This window comes from Taudactylus pleione, unplaced genomic scaffold, assembly GCF_031769625.1.
Source record: "Taudactylus pleione unplaced genomic scaffold, aTauple2 ptg000927l, whole genome shotgun sequence".
NCBI lineage: Eukaryota > Metazoa > Chordata > Amphibia > Anura > Myobatrachidae > Taudactylus > Taudactylus pleione.
In genome coordinates, this window is record NW_028285328.1 from 580,435 (window position 1) to 596,620 (window position 16,186).

Here is a 16,186-nt window from a genome sequence, read left to right on the forward strand (position 1 = left end):
GTGTGGTTCCCAAATGGGAATGTGGAGATAAGCATCCTTGATATCCATGGATAATAGGAACTCTCCTGGTTTCAAGCTCGCAATAACGGACTGCAGAGACTCCATTTTGAACCGATACATCTTCAGATACAGGTTCAATGACTTGAGGTTCAAGATGGGCCTGACCGATCCGTCCGGTTTTGGTACTACAAACAGGTTTGAGTAAAACCCCATACCTCGCTGATGTTCTGGAACCGGGACTAGCACAGATGATACTACTAGAGACTGGATAGCCTCCTGTAGAACCCTGGCCTTGTCTGCAGGTATTGGCAGACTTGTAGTGAAGAACCGAGGTGGAGGGGGGGACCTCGAACTCTATTCGGTACCCCAGGGAAATGAGTCTGCGGATCCACGGCTCTGGAGATGTCTGGTTCCAAACTGTAGGTGGTCCCAGGTGGGACGGAAGACAGTCATGCCACCTGTTTTTCAGCTGGCTTAGGCTCCTGTCTACGTGCAACTGAGTGTGGGCGACCTCTACATCTGCTGCCTCTTGCTTGGGAGGGAGCACCTCTGGCTCTACCACGAAAGGAATGTGGTGCACGAAAGGAATGAAAGGAAGGTCCAGTGTAAGATCGTCTGGGAGCCGGTGCAGTTGACGGGAGGAAGGAAGACTTACCCCCCCTGGCCTGGGATATCCATTTGTCTAATTCCGGGCCAAACAGCATGTCGCCATTGAATGGTAAACCCTCCACCACACGCTTGGATTCTGCTTCCGCATGCCAGGCGTGCAACCAGAGGGCTCTACGGCCTGAAATAGCAGAAGCAGATATGCGAGCACTAATCTGACTGATATCTTTTGACTCTTCTCCCAAGTAAACTGCAGACTCGCGGATATGTTCAGCTAGTAAGCGTAACTCTGCTCTAGAAGTACCCGAGTCCAAACCTGTAATCAATTGGTCAGCCCAGCAAACCACCGCTTTGTTAACCCAAGCAGTAACAAGGGTGGGCCTAAGTTGAGCACCCGCTGCGGTATAAATAGATCTTAGCGTTGTCTCCAATTTACGATCCGAAGGATCTTTTAGTACTGTAGCTCCCGGTACTGGGAGTGCTGTTTTTTTAGAGAGACGGGAGACGGACCCATCTACTGGAGGGGGTGTTTCCCACTTCTCCATCATGGATGATGGAAAAGGGTAGCTAGAAGGAAACCGGTGCGGAATTTGGAACCGTTTATCCGGTTGCTTCCAGGCCACTGAGAGCTGTTGAAGATGCAGTGAGAACGGAAAAACCGCCAAACTCTTTGGTTGTTCATGAAATAATTCACACTCCTGGGATGCAGGAATAACATCCTCAGGTAAGTTAAGGATTTTTCTGACCGCCAAAATTAGAGATTCCACCCCGGGAGAGGTGGACTCTAATTCTAGAGGGGTATCGTCCTGTAATGCTTCCTCCAATTCCCCTTCTTCAGTATCCTCCGTAGCGAGGAATTCCTCGTCAGACTCTTCTGACTGGAGAATAGCCGATAAAGGACGCTTTTGTGTCGGTCCTTGTAGGGAAGTGGAGGGTGCAGACACAGCTGTACCCATAACTTGTACCAGGGTGTCAAGAGACTTGGTTAGCCCAGCAACCCAGGGAGGCTGAGACTTGCGTGCCTCAGCTAACTCAGACGTTAAGTCCTTCATTACTCCTACCATGTCAGCGGCCCATGTAGGCGCAGGTGAGGTAGTATTAGCCACAGGTGGATCAATTGCTATACAAGCATCACATAACGTGGACCCAGCAGCATGCGGCTTGGTTAGTTTATTGTTACACCTAGAACAAACAAACATCCTTTGAGACGCTTTTGTTCTGTAATGGAGCATACACACGGTCAGATTTGTCAGATGAACGATTTTACCAAAGTTTTGAACGATTGAACGATTTTTGACTGCATTAAAATGAATGGAATCGTCCAAGTCTGACTGCAAACACATCAGATGTCAGATATCGTTATCTGACAAACGGGAACGCGCATCGTTGATCGTCCATCGTTCAGGCATGTCAGATATGTCAGATTTTCCTTCAGATATGAACGACTGAACGATTTTTAAATCGTTATCGTTCATATCTGAAGGAAAAATCTGACCGTGTGTGTGCACCATTAGACATGGATACACACAGTCACCACACACAGAGGGACAGAGTATATACAGAGGTAAAGAAAAACAGAAGGCTGGCTTGGGACACAGAGGAGGAGATACACCCCACTCCCTCCCACAGATCAGATTCCCTGCACCCCCAGTGTACTATGCACCAGAGCCTTCTGTGCTTAATTTGTATCTGCACACTGTAGCCAGGTTGGGGAGCAAGAGAATCCAGCCTCTGCAGATCTGCTGCACTATTCCTGTATAAGGGAGAGATGCAGTGTAATAGTTAAAAACGGCAGCCACGCTGTTTAACACAGCCGCTTGCCGCGCATAGAAGAGAGAGAGCCTGCGCAGATTAGGCTCCGCCCCCTTCTTCATGCCCTAAGGGCTCCATAATGGCTGCTTGGCCATTGCCTCCCCCTCCGCGCTACATCGCGTGTATCAGCGGGGAGAGGGGAGAAGCAGGGAGGCGCGTGTAGCGCTGTGTACACGCAGCTTCCCTAACACAGCAATTCCCCTTCTGCAAGGCAGCGCCGACAGCGGGACATTGCCAGCGCTGTCTAACAGCGCTATGCACACCTGACACAGCGCAGCATGCTGTGTCAGCGCCGGGCAGCGGGGGCAGGAGCCGGGGGATGCGCAGCTTGTTACTCACTGCGTGTCCCCGGAGGCTTCTCTCAGCAGGTCAGCAGAGTCTTCTCTTCTTGTGTGAAGATTTGCTGTGGCGATAAGGAGCTGTCAGGAGCTCTTGTAATGAGCCCTGTGCACTCCTTCCTGGTGTTTGCGAAAACACCAGGGCGCCAGGTACCCGGACCCCACCTTTTAGATAGGTGGCGAAGGGTACCTATAGGAGTGTAAAAGATGCTTATAAATATAAAAAAAAAAAATTAAATGTATTTGCTGGAGCACAGCATAATGTGACCAGCTCCTAGAGGCACATTTTCTAAACTGAGTGCTGATGGGGCATAGAGGGGGAGGAGCTAAATTATTTAAAGTGCCAGCTCCAGTTATCCACGCCTCTATACCCCAGCGTAAGCACCTCCAGTGTCCCCTAGTGGATGAAAGAGAAAAATATTTCCCTTTTTCAATCGATTGCAGTATTGCCACAATCGATTGAAAAAGGGAAAGTTTTTTTATACACAATCGATTACAAATTGCACGATTGCTGCAATCTCTGATGTATGGGGGCCGTAAGGGCGTTATTAATGAAGAGATCACAGATGGGTTTGTGGACCATGTTATTCACTGATGAATTTAAATATTTCACTGCTAAAAGTTCCTGCTTGCCATAATGGTTATTACAGGTCATTTATAGAGCTGCACAATTGTGAAACACAGAGCGAGTGCTTTATGTTCCTCACTTTTCCTTGTATCCATTTTATAGGTAAGCGCGTAGACGACCAAATCAAGGTGGCGGTGATTGCAGAGGTGTAACATTTAGCAGCTTCTCATGAGATGTAAGTTCTGTCCAATCATTAGATATTGTGTTATGGGAAAATATGTTCCGACTTTTCATGTATCCAAGGAGATGTCAGCAGTTACGTTATTGCGGCAGTGCAATGATAGGAACGGGGGAACAAGGGAGTTAAGGCGCGTTAACCGGCATTCTCTGACGAAAGTGCCGGGGCGCACGACTGTTAGTGCCGCGCTAAGCAGAAAAACTGCTGCACGCCCGGCACTTTGGTCGGATTTTTCCTCGCATCCCCAGGGGGGTGCGAGAAGAAATCCTTAGCGCGCCCAAACAGCGCGGTGTATTGAATAGATGCAGGAGTTCCCTTGCACGGCTATTCAGCATGGCGTTGAATTGAATTCCCCCCATTGTTTCATCCAACATACATGATGTCAGTGTTGTATGTAAGGGTATCTATCCCACCATTGCTAGGCCTGGCAGTGCCTTAGTGATAACAGCAGTGATATAAAGGGGCTACATCCTTATAAATACTGGACCCGCCCATAAAATGGCCACCTCTGCCGTGCGTAGGAGCGTGACTGTAAATGACTGAATAAGTTATACACTAAAGCAAAATGCCTGCTTTGTGCAGCTGTATGGATGATTATATATGTGCATGTTGTTTAGCATTGCAAGTTTACTGAAGGTGACAAGAGAAGTGACAGGTGTGTAAAGTCTATTACGCTCTTCTTTACCTAGTCACATTAATTTATGATCGCACGTTGCCCTGACAGTTCCTATATTGCTCATTCCGGCAGGAAATGTGAAAAATAAGGCTCCAGTAATTAGACTCTCGTTTATTAGGAAGCTTTGACGTCCTTTCATAAATATTAATTGCTGTGAGCACATTAAAAGATTGCTGGTCTGAATCGCTGTATCTTACAATGTATGAAAGGAATCGTTCATCTATTGCTCGGGATATGTTACTGATGCAATGACTGAGTGCTTAATAAATTGCTACTGGTTTAATTAAAGCATAGACAGATTGCCAGGGTATTATTTCTACCAAAGGTAATGACTGCTAATATAAATGATTTGGAAGGCATAATATTGTTAAAGGCACAGTACAGTATAGGTTGGGATTGAGGGAAGTGTTGCCGCTTGCTGTGGACCCTGTCCTGAGTAGCAGATAGGAGGGGGCTTTATCTGTAACTGACTTATAGCTGCTGACACCACCAGTGATATAGTATTCATGGGCTGTTTCCATGGAGGTACTGTGTACATATGAGCCTGTACGGTGCCCCCATCCTGCACACTTGTGTCCAGAATACGCTCTGATAACATTACAGTCTAAGCAGGTATATACCCACAGCCGTTACCCTCTGCCTCCTGTCTAATTTCCTGATCAATTCATTTTTATATTATCATTTCACCACAAGTTATTGTATTTGTAAAATAAAAGTGTGAAAATGAGAGACTACTATAGCGTAGGCAGACATGCCGGCCCCTTACGCTGTAACTTGTGTTTATTATATAGACCAGTGCTGACGGATTTATACACATAGGATGACATAAATATACAATAGTCATTTTCTCATGGCGCATGCACACTGAATATGCCAGTCTCTAGATCTGAGCCTATCTTAGACTGACAGCCATTGGAATGGCAGAATGGGGTGAGCACTGCAGTCGGGGTATGTACAGATAAGTTTAGCATGCCTCTGCAGATGCCACCTAATGACACTTCCACCGAATCGCCTCTTCAGGGGCTACTGTACACTCCACCATACGCAATCTTTTAGGGATCGTACGTCGGTGTTTCATAGGTCTGTGACCCCAAAAGCGGTTCCAAGAAAACATCTGACCTAATTCCGGGATCCTACTGGTACTAAGATGTGCTATCGGGGAGGATATCGGTGGCCATTATTAATAAAACAAATGTGGAAAAGGAAAAACAAGATGTCCGTTAAGTCGTAAATAAAAGCTTTGGGCAACTCGGTGTAAGGAGAATTGGACAGAGAAGGTGTAGATCCAGTAATGAGTGCTGTAGCAGAATAAATTATCAAAGTACAGTATAAACAGAATGTACTCTCCTTATATGTCAGTGGTAAACAGGGTTCGACTGGCCCACAGGGGTACAGGGAAATCCCCGGTGGGCTCCATTGCCTAAAGGCCCTACATCCTCTTCTAATGTCAGTTTTCAGACAGTGCACAGGAATGATACATTGTTACTCTATTACAGAGTCAGTTACCTGGTAGAGCAGGAACTTGATGAACAGACCATGCACTGTATGGAGGTGAGGTCATGGATACAGATACATAAATATGTTCTGGATTCTTTCCTGACCATTTAGAGATACCATCCCTCACAATGAAGCCTTGCGTTATGTTGCCAGGTCTGTAAAATGTTATTTTAAAAGGGCCAATGTGCGATGCAACGTCTTTATAAATGACTCTAAGCTCCCATCCCAGCTTATTACAGTAAGTAGGGCCTGATCCAGTCTGATGTTTAATGATTGGCGCCTGCGCAGAATCTGTACTGGGCACGTGCTGATCACTGACTGCATCACCACTCGCAGTCCCACCCTTAGCGATGTGGCCGTTTGGAAGTGGGGAGAGGTATGTTGGCCTTGTTTTCAAGCTTCACTGGCCCTGGCAGAGTGATAACTCAGTGACCTGAGAGTAACTCATGGCCGATTATTTCGCAGATGATCCGATGGCTGTGTCTGCGGATCATAGAAACCGGTCGTAGGCTTCTAATTACACCACGGCATTCGCATGTTTTAGTATCGCTGCTGCATCCAAAGACTTAGTAGTGATGCAGGTAGCGTAGAAAAGACTTAGTAGTTATGCAGGTAGCGTAGAAAAGACTTAGTAGTGATGCGGGTAGCGTAGAAAAGACTTAGTAGTGATGCTGGTAGCGTAGAAAAGGCTTAGTAGTGATGCTGGTAGCGTAGAAAAGACTTAGTAGTGATGCTGGTAGCGTAGAAAAGACTTGGTAGCGATGCAGGTAGCGTAGAAAAGACTTAGTAGTGATGCTGGTAGCGTAGAAAAGACTTGGTAGCGATGCAGGTAGCGTAGAAAAGACTTAGTAGTGATGCTGGTAGCGTAGAAAAGGCTTAGTAGTGATGCAGGTAGCGTAGAAAAGACTTATTAGTGATGCAGGTAGCGTAGAAAAGACTTGGTAGTGATGCAGGTAGCGTAGAAAAGACTTAGTAGTGATGCAGGTAGCGTAGAAAAGACTTAGTAGTGATGCAGGTAGCGTAGAAAAGACTTGGTAGTGATGCAGGTAGCGTAGAAAAGACTTAGTAGTGATGCAGGTAGCGTAGAAAAGACTTAGTAGTGATGCAGGTAGCGTAGAAAAGACTTAGTAGTGATGCAGGTAGCGTAGAAAAGACTTAGTAGTGATGCAGGTAGCGTAGAAAAGGCTTAGTAGCGATGCAGGTAGCGTAGGAAAGACTTAGTAGCGATGCAGGTAGCGTAGGAAAGACTTAGTAGCGATTCAGGTAGCGTAGAAAAGACTTAGTAGTGATGCAGGTAGCGTAGAAAAGACTTAGTAGTGATGCAGGTAGCGTAGAAAAGACTTAGTAGCGATGCAGGTAGCGTAGAAAAGACTTAGTGATGCAGGTAGCGTAGAAAAGACTTATTAGTGATACAGGTAGCGTAGAAAAGACTTATTAGTGATGCAGGTAGCGTAGAAAAGACTTAGTAGCGATGCAGGTAGCGTAGAAAAGACTTAGTAGCGATGGAGGTAGCATAGAAAAGACTTAGTAGTGATGCAGGTAGCATAGAAAAGACTTAGTAGTGATGCAGGTAGCGTAGAAAAGACTTATTAGTGATGCAGGTAGCGTAGAAAAGACTTATTAGTGATGCAGGTAGCGTAGAAAAGACTTAGTAGTGATGCTGGTAGCGTAGAAAAGACTTGGTAGCGATGCAGGTAGCGTAGAAAAGACTTAGTAGTGATGCTGGTAGCGTAGAAAAGGCTTAGTAGTGATGCAGGTAGCGTAGAAAAGACTTATTAGTGATGCAGGTAGCGTAGAAAATACTTGGTAGTGATGCAGGTAGCGTAGAAAAGACTTAGTAGTGATGCAGGTAGCGTAGAAAAGACTTGGTAGTGATGCAGGTAGCGTAGAAAAGACTTAGTAGTGATGCAGGTAGCGTAGAAAAGACTTAGTAGTGATGCAGGTAGCGTAGAAAAGACTTAGTAGTGATGCAGGTAGCGTAGAAAAGGCTTAGTAGTGATGCTGGTAGCGTAGAAAAGACTTAGTAGCGATTCAGGTAGCGTAGAAAAGGCTTAGTAGTGATGCTGGTAGCGTAGAAAAGACTTAGTAGCGATGCAGGTAGCGTAGGAAAGACTTAGTAGCGATGCAGGTAGCGTAGAAAAGACTTAGTAGCGATTCAGGTAGCGTAGAAAAGACTTAGTAGTGATGCAGGTAGCGTAGAAAAGACTTAGTAGCGATGCAGGTAGCGTAGAAAAGACTTAGTAGCGATGCAGGTAGCGTAGAAAAGACTTAGTAGTGATGCAGGTAGCGTAGAAAAGACTTATTAGTGATACAGGTAGCGTAGAAAAGACTTATTAGTGATGCAGGTAGCGTAGAAAAGACTTAGTAGCGATGGAGGTAGCATAGAAAAGACTTAGTAGCGATGCAGGTAGCGTAGAAAAGACTTAGTAGCGATGGAGGTAGCATAGAAAAGACTTAGTAGTGATGCAGGTAGCATAGAAAAGACTTAGTAGTGATGCAGGTAGCGTAGAAAAGACTTATTAGTGATGCAGGTAGCGTAGAAAAGACTTATTAGTGATGCAGGTAGCGTAGAAAAGACTTAGTAGTGATGCAGGTAGCGTAGAAAAGACTTAGTAGTGATGCAGGTAGCGTAGAAAAGACTTAGTAGCGATGCAGGTAGCGTAGAAAAGACTTAGTAGCGATGCAGGTAGCGTAGAAAAGACTTAGTAGCGATGGAGGTAGCATAGAAAAGACTTAGTAGCGATGCAGGTAGCGTAGAAAAGACTTAGTAGCGATGGAGGTAGCATAGAAAAGACTTAGTAGTGATGCAGGTAGCATAGAAAAGACTTAGTAGTGATGCAGGTAGCGTAGAAAAGACTTAGTAGTGATGCAGGTAGCGTAGAAAAGACTTATTAGTGATGCAGGTAGCGTAGAAAAGACTTAGTAGTGATGCAGGTAGCGTAGAAAAGACTTAGTAGTGATGCAGGTAGCGTAGAAAAGACTTAGTAGTGATGCAGGTAGCGTAGAAAAGACTTATTAGTGATACAGGTAGCGTAGAAAAGACTTAGTAGTGATGCAGGTAGCGTAGAAAAGACTTAGTAGCGATGGAGGTAGCATAGAAAAGACTTAGTAGCGATGCAGGTAGCGTAGAAAAGACTTATTAGTGATGCAGGTAGCGTAGAAAAGACTTAGTAGTGATGCAGGTAGCATAGAAAAGACTTAGTAGTGATGCAGGTAGCGTAGAAAAGACTTAGTAGTGATGCAGGTAGCGTAGAAAAGACTTAGTAGCGATGGAGGTAGCATAGAAAAGACTTAGTAGCGATGCAGGTAGCGTAGAAAAGACTTAGTAGCGATGGAGGTAGCATAGAAAAGACTTAGTAGTGATGCAGGTAGCATAGAAAAGACTTAGTAGTGATGCAGGTAGCATAGAAAAGACTTAGTAGTGATGCAGGTAGCGTAGAAAAGACTTAGTAGTGATGCAGGTAGCGTAGAAAAGACTTATTAGTGATGCAGGTAGCGTAGAAAAGACTTATTAGTGATGCAGGTAGCGTAGAAAAGACTTAGTAGTGATGCAGGTAGCGTAGAAAAGACTTAGTAGTGATGCAGGTAGCGTAGAAAAGACTTATTAGTGATACAGGTAGCGTAGAAAAGACTTAGTAGTGATGCAGGTAGCGTAGAAAAGACTTAGTAGTGATGCAGGTAGCGTAGAAAAGACTTATTAGTGATGCAGGTAGCGTAGAAAAGACTTAGTAGTGATGCAGGTAGCGTAGAAAAGACTTATTAGTGATACAGGTAGCGTAGAAAAGACTTAGTAGTGATGCAGGTAGCGTAGAAAAGACTTGGTAGTGATGCAGGTAGCGTAGAAAAGACTTGGTAGTGATGCAGGTAGCGTAGAAAAGACTTATTAGTGATGCAGGTAGCGTAGAAAAGACTTATTAGTGATGCAGGTAGCGTAGAAAAGACTTAGTAGTGATGCAGGTAGCGTAGAAAAGACTTAGTAGTGATGCAGGTAGCGTAGAAAAGACTTATTAGTGATACAGGTAGCGTAGAAAAGACTTAGTAGTGATGCAGGTAGCGTAGAAAAGACTTAGTAGTGATGCAGGTAGCGTAGAAAAGACTTATTAGTGATGCAGGTAGCGTAGAAAAGACTTAGTAGTGATGCAGGTAGCGTAGAAAAGACTTATTAGTGATACAGGTAGCGTAGAAAAGACTTAGTAGTGATGCAGGTAGCGTAGAAAAGACTTGGTAGTGATGCAGGTAGCGTAGAAAAGACTTGGTAGTGATGCAGGTAGCGTAGAAAAGACTTGGTAGTGATGCAGGTAGCGTAGAAAAGACTTAGTAGTGATGCAGGTAGCGTAGAAAAGACTTGGTAGTGATGCAGGTAGCGTAGAACTCTGTATCACCCCCATAAACAACAGCTCACAGGAATCTGTAGAGAAAGATGGAAATCATACAACACAATGCTGACAAGGCGACAACTTTAATTCTCCTAATAAAAAAGGTTTGCAGCTAATATCAGGTCCCTTCTTTATCTGTCTTGGTTCATCCTGCTCAGGTTATTTATTTTTATAGTATCAATTAGCCCAGTATCCTGGTAGCCCCTAATGTCTCGGTTACATCGTCTATGAATTCAGGAGCTTTACATTGTGAGAGCATCTTATTAGTGCAATCTGTTTACAAAACCCCAAGAACCGCGCATGAGGATCTTGTTAGGAGGAAATAGTTCAGTATACAGGGGGGAAATTCAGCTGTAGATGTGATTTGCAGTCACTACATACCACAAGCTGCACAGTAAATCCCTTTCGGTAAATGGGTTAAGTCTGTATAATTAAAACCGCAAAACCAAAAAAAAAATTAACTGGCCGGTTTTACACTTAAGGAAAGTGATTGATTATCCCTATCAGAACTTGGCATTTCCACCCCTGAAAACAAGTTTTCATATGAGATCTTCCAAACCCTGCGCACAGACCCTGTCTGAGCTAATCCGCGCTGAAATAAACCACGCTCTGGGTGTCTTTCAGACACTAATTGGATTTGGATATGTGTAATGCCAAGCCCAGGTCTGCTCTTTCTCGGAATGAGTGCTTGATTGTTACCGTTAACCATTTGGGCCAATCACAAAAATCAGGACTGGGGGCTGGGCACAGGTCCACAGCAATAGTTGCTGAACCCTTATGCGAACATCGATGCAGTCAGCTGACCGTGCGCACCGCGTGTCAGGGTTATATTGTAAATAACCCAGGGGACATGAGTGTTTTGATCCATAAATTATGCTAACCGATGCAATCTATAGGTTGAAAAAAATTTGGAACATTTAAATAAAATTGATGATTCTAAATTATTGTTAGGTTGGTCTTGGAGGTCATGTTTCACTCCTCACCTTGCGCATTTTCCGGTGGATCTACAAAATTATTTTCCAAGTTCCATGAGGTGAGCGCATGCATTTAAATGTTCCAGACAGAAGATGGGGCTCAACTGTGCGCATAAGATTGGTTGGAATTGAAGTCAATAGATTCTGTGGAAAGTGGCTGCGAGATTACTGGAATACTTTTGGATAGTAGCGAATGTTATTGCAGTTTATGTGAAACTGGGTTATTTGCTAGTATAATGTTTAATGATGAAGGTTATTTCTCTGTAAAGAGTATGGGTACTGACCGTGCTGAAAATGTGCTACCAAATTATCTGCCCTCCCGAGCATGAGTGGTCTGCCGCCTGTCTTTAGTTGTCTCCTGGCAAAGTCTAGAACTACAAAGGTAAAATTGCCAATGTCTGTCCATAATCCATAAACTGTCCCTTTCCATGTACATAACTCGCAGCGAGGGCTCATTCACACAATAAAGGTCATGTCGTGTCTATTTTTACATGATTCCTATAGGTTACTGCATAATGTAAAGTAAGTAACACTAGGTATCTCAGTGTATAACATTTACGTAAAAAGTCAAACTTGCAATAATCAAATAAAAAGTACCATGTTACCCTTAGCTGGGATATATATGAAAGAGCTTATTTATAGTCAGGTAAGAAACATTTAGAACAGAAAAGCAGCCCATGTCTGATTATTGTGAGTTTGCCTTTTGTTAAGCACTTATCATTATACATTAGGATACTTACCGCTGCTGCCTTTATAGTATTTTGTACATTGATTTTGGAAATGCACTCCATTAGCAGCTATAAGATATCCACCTGTATACAGATGATAAGTTTATCTAGATACTTATATAGATTATCTTTCAGGTTACTGCATAAAGATAATGGCTTCTGCGCTGTTAAGTGCAGGATAGATGCGCTCGTGTACCTTGTATAGTACTCGCATGTACGAAGGCCATAAGCGCGCTTCTAATGCTCCAGGTACTCAGCTCCAGCATAGAGCCACACGGGGCATCCTTGGGACGGTCGGCTTCTGCCGCTTCCGAGGCCCTCATTGTGATGTCATGATGTCACTTGTTCAGGGGGTGGGGCTGGCACAGGGTGCATTATCGCCCTGTTCCGGCCTTGGTGAAGAGATACTTGTTACTATCGCTAATATGATCCTGATACAGTTCAGAGCTTCATATAGACACATATGACACATAAGGGGTGCCATGCCTCCCAACTTTGCAATTATTTAGAGAAACTTTACTCTTTTTTTATACAGATCCCTGTCCCAATAATTTTTTATCCCATGGACAGTATGGGTTAATGTCAGAAGCCATTTAAAAACAGGTATTTCTTCTCCTGTGTGTACCAGCCCCTCTGCCTGTGATAGCCTCTCTTCTCTGTAATATATGGCATTCACCAGGATGCTCTCTGTATTGTATGATGGTGACCAGGATGCTCTCTGTATTGTATAATGGTCACCAGGATGCTCTCTGTATTGTATGATGGTCACCAGGATGCTCTCTGTATTGTATGATGGTCACCAGGATGCTCTCTGTATTGTATGATGGTCACCAGGATGCTCTCTGTATTGTATGATGGTCACCAGGATGCTCTCTGTATTGTATGATGGTCACCAGGATGCTCTCTGTATTGTATGATGGTCACCAGGATGCTCTCTGTGTTGTATGATGGTCACTAGCAGTGGTGGCTCCAGACGTGGGACTGCAGCGCAGTTCAAAATTCAAATATGGGAGCCACGCCAACTGTCATTTCACACGCTGCCAAACATCACTGGCTGGGACTCACCGGCAGTTGGTGTGACTCCCCTATTTGAATTTTGGACTGTACTGCAGCCCCGCCTCTGGAGCCGCCACTGGTCACTAGTATGCTCTTTGTATTGTATAATGGTCACTAGTATGCTCTCTGTATTTGGGGACATGTTCATATGCCTTTCATGATGAAAGTTGTCTTACTACCTCTCTATGTTTACCATCTTACATTAAGGCGCTCTCTCTCTTGTGCATGATGACACAGCGCTTCTAATATTGGACCATGGGGATGGTTCTCCTGCATTATGTGCCCCGGAACCCCACAAAGTCTTAATCCAGCTCTAAGCGTATAGTTCTCTGTAGCGGGTAAATCTGTGATTGCACAAGGATGTAGGTGAGTCAGCCCAGTGCAGATTCTAACTGTCCTAAATTAAATCATTTGTCTCTTGTAGGCAACACAACCTTTTCCTTTGCACCATAATGTCCATCACAGCATATACTGTACATGTCTTGTCAACTCCACATTCAAAATTATGTCCTTTTGTAACCCAATACCTAACCACATTTCCTCTCTGCTCTCTCCCCATTTCCCACCTGCACTACTGCAACATCCTTCTCTGGCATCTGCTTGAGTCTGTCCTAGGTGCCGTTAATCAGTACGCACACTACTCTGCAAAGCTCTACACTTCCTCCCATGATCATACAGAAGCCAATTCTCATCTGCAATATCCTCAACCACCTCACCCCTCGTACTGTACATCTCACACCTCTTTTCCCACTAGCCCTGTTACATCCGCCTCACTACCGATTATTACACTTCATTTCTGCCTACAAGACTTCTCCTGGGTGTGAGCTGTATCACCTGGTCAGTACTGTCCCAGACTAACCCCATAGCAGAAGGCAGAGAGCCACCTTGTAATCCCTGTTTCTACTTCAGGGTCCATAGGGGGTCCACAGGGTTGACCTTGGGGTATAGGTTGGGAACCAAATCCGGGCACCACGCAGTTAAAGCTTTTAGCTCCCAGGATGCACTTGGGTCCACTCTCCCTATAACCCCACCCCCAAGCCAGAGGCACCTCAGTTTAAGTTTGTGCCCGGCCGGAGTCGGGTCACCGTTAGCGCAGGGGGAGCTGATTAGCAGCCCCTAAGCTTATTTTATTTTTTTAGGGACAAAGTTTTTTCATGGACTTTGGACTCTTCAGAGCGGCAGCGTCGGACTGTCCATAGGACGTCTAAGCTGCCGCTCCGTCACCCCGCTGGCGCTGAGACGCCAGTACAGATCTGGGGATCTCAGCGGGACCCCAGAGTCTGTACTAGCCGGACTCTGCGGGCGCCCAGGACTGCTGCCGGATCCACGGGGAGCAGGTAAGGTCGCGGATCACCGCTTGCGGTGATCCGCGCATTTCAAATGCAGTCCTGTGCCTCCGGTCTCAGGGGACAGACCGGAGGCGCCGGCAGTGGCGGCGGGCCCCCCATACCCCGTGTGTCCACTAGACCACCAGGGACTTAACGATCGGTGCAGGGAGCCGGCGTCCCGGGGGTTAATAGCCGGCCAGGGGAGGCAGCCTTCCCTGTTACAGCGGCTCCTCCCCTCAGCTCAGCGCGCCTTTCAGTATCCATAGTCTGGCGTCGCTGAGCTGCTTCCTCCGCGGACCACGCTTCCTCTGAGGTCTCCAGCGGCCATTTTATCTCTGTGGTGCAGCAGAAATCTCTCAGGATGGCAGTGAGTCCAGTCCCCCTGCGTACCTCACCATCAGGTCAGTGTACACAGCGCTGTAGCCTTCCCAGACACTGAATCTGGGCAGTTGAATGCAGTGTAATAGTGCAGTATATTATATGACATGTTTATGTATATATGTATATATCTGCATTGTATGTGACTTATGCTAGTGCTGACTGTACTTTATTCTCTCACCTGTCAGTGTATATCTATCCCTTTTCTTTATCTGCCCTAATACAGCTGTACTTAGGGTGGTTCTGAGACCTCACATTTATATACTTGTTAATATTTGTGTGGTTTGTCACATACTGTTGCGTGCTGCACGTTGCCATATTTTAGATGGAACTGTGTGTTGCATACGCTGAAAATGGGTCCCTGCAGCTATTTTTGGCATCAGTCAGGACCAGTATAGTGCTGCTTAATATTTCCGCCAAGATGGGTCAGATATGTCTGACCAGGAGATAGAGCGTTATACTGCACCCATTTTTACTATCCTGCAAGTCATGTGCTGCAGGTGTTAGTGCGGAGGATTTGACTCATAAAGGGTTCTGTATGTGGCGTCATCTGGTGCCGGCCTCTTTCACGACCCCCTTGGGCGGTTTGTTTTCTCGGGATCCTCTCAATTGCGGATCGCCGGGCGGGCCCCATTGTTGTACCTCACTTGGGGTTACTTCACCATACTGCCCTTTTCATCTCAGGGTATCTCGCAGCTTCTTGCACTCTTCCCCTGTGACACAGACTACCGCTCCCTGCAGGGGTTTTTCGCAGTATATGAATTCCCCCTGGTGCCACAATAGTCTGTCATTCCCCTTGCAGGGATTACCACAACAGCCACCCTGGGTGGATGTCGTTTTCTACGAAACGCTAATTGGCGTGGTTGACGCCCTGTGGTTACTTCCCAGTTGGCTCTGCCGTGAACTGGGTACTGTTCGGGGCTCTTTCCCTCTTACACGGGGGGAAGCCTATTTCAGGTATTATTATCCCTGCTTTAGGGCTGGTAGCAGGTCCATTCTGGTTAGAGTGAATGTTGACCTGCACCTGTATCATACACCCTCAGTATTGCGTGCCTTCGGGTTACCTGTTGCTGACTAGCGGGTGGATCGCATAGCGGGACTCTGGCTGTTGCCAGATAGGAGGTGTTACAACAGTGTTTGGCCTCCTGTCCCAAATTCCCTGAGGGTCATCACGAGCCCCTCCTGGGGGGGATGGGCGTGTTACTCGTCTGATTACAGACGTTACTACGCCTCCCATTCCTGCGTGGTCGGATTCTTCGGATCCGTAGGTGGTAACTCTGCCTGAAATCAGTATACTTGCTTTCGGGAGTTGTTACCCATCCTACCATGGCTATAGCATGGTTGGTTAATACTATTGCATATTGGGTTGATGCATTTGTAACGTTTTTTCCCCTCCAACACGTCGGGGGTTCAAATGTATTTGGTCGCTCATGTAATATATGCAGTTGTCATAGGTGGACATGCCTATATTGGATACCAGTCTCCTAACTTTCAGAGTTCCGGCTGCGACTGTATCCTCCGTAATACCCTATGGCTGCGCTCTGAGAATGCAGAGGTGCAGATACCATCTTTAGGGTTGATATTGTTTGGTCCTGACCTTGACAAGATTGT

General features: G+C 45.6%; 1 protein-coding gene across 1 annotated transcript in view; it reads left to right on the plus strand.

Annotated features, from left to right (window-relative positions):
* SLC2A6 (solute carrier family 2 member 6) overlaps positions 1 to 16,186 on the plus strand; it is a 387,913-nt gene that overhangs the window by 30,643 nt on the left and 341,084 nt on the right. Inside the window, exon 2 of the mRNA XM_088459711.1 lies at positions 3,487 to 3,559. The gene's annotated coding sequence lies outside the window, so the exon portion shown is untranslated. The remainder of the gene's footprint in view (positions 1 to 3,486; positions 3,560 to 16,186) is intronic.